The 1,010-nt window shown below is 47.8% G+C and overlaps 1 non-coding gene across 1 annotated transcript; it reads right to left on the bottom strand.

The window, feature by feature from the left end:
• Positions 1-270: 270 nt before the first annotated feature.
• On the bottom strand, positions 271-341 carry TRNAG-GCC (transfer RNA glycine (anticodon GCC)). The gene has a single exon. It is a non-coding gene; the product is annotated as a tRNA-Gly (tRNA).
• Between the last annotated feature and the right edge of the window lie 669 nt (positions 342-1,010).

Genomic DNA, 1,010 nt, shown 5'->3' with positions numbered 1-1,010 from the left:
TAATTTTTGGGAAAAAGAGATTAGGTTGGCGGATTAGTAAGTTCGTGACTACTTCTTTGCAGATACCATGGCTTGGGTAGGGCACAACGCTCGCTCTAGTCGAGCGTCGGAAACTCTTCAAGCAAAAGTTGTTTCCAAGCAGACACCGCAGCTCTTCCTCTCTGGAAGTGCAAGCGCAAGCGGCAGCAGTCAGTCGTCTGCCCTGCGACGACGCCAAAAAAGGAGACGACGACAACTCACTACCGCGCGAATGCGGGGGCCCTAGATTCATGCACTGGCCGGGAATCGAACCCGGGTCTGTACCGTGGCAGGGTACTATTCTACCACTAGACCACCAGTGCCTCGATGGTATGGAGGCGTTCTTGTTTGTACACTGATTCTGAACATCCCTCCGTCACGCCGTTGCTGCCCTGCACTGCACTGGCCGGGAATCGAACCCCCTCAGGAAATCTGGAGGGAGAGGGTTAATAAGAGAGGCCGAGCCACCTGATCTTAAGTCAACAAGCCACGAGGAGGATGTGACCCCATAAAAGGTCTCCAAAAAAAACACGACCACGTCATATGCCTATATATACTCGTAATGTGCTAGCAATCGTTTCATACAAAGGTGACCATTCTCTCTACACAATAAAGTCTAGGCTCCACCTCTTGCTGGACAACATCACTCAGCATAAAATAATATACTCTTCCTTCAAAGGAATAAAGAAAGAATTAGAGGAGGCTGATTCCTACTCCAAAGGCTTCCCACAATGCAGTAGTCTCGCTTGTAGAGAGAGAGAGAGAGAGAGAGAGAGATCAACACTCTCTTCCCATGCGTTTTGGAAGCGAAAGATTTGCCACCCCATACATACATCTTCAGCTTGTACGGATATGATGAAGACTTATATCTTCCTCCCCCCAAGAACAAAAAATCTCTGTCATTGCCAGCACACCATCGTCATAGTGCACACCCCATCATTCTTTATAGCGCATATACCTTTAGAAAAATTCATGGACACAATAAAGATCTA

This window comes from Cibotium barometz, chromosome 2, assembly GCF_041138505.1.
Source record: "Cibotium barometz isolate CiBa-2024 chromosome 2, ASM4113850v1, whole genome shotgun sequence".
NCBI lineage: Eukaryota > Viridiplantae > Streptophyta > Polypodiopsida > Cyatheales > Cibotiaceae > Cibotium > Cibotium barometz.
Note: the sequence above shows the minus strand (reverse complement) of the source record. Positions and strands in the feature narration are given on the sequence as shown.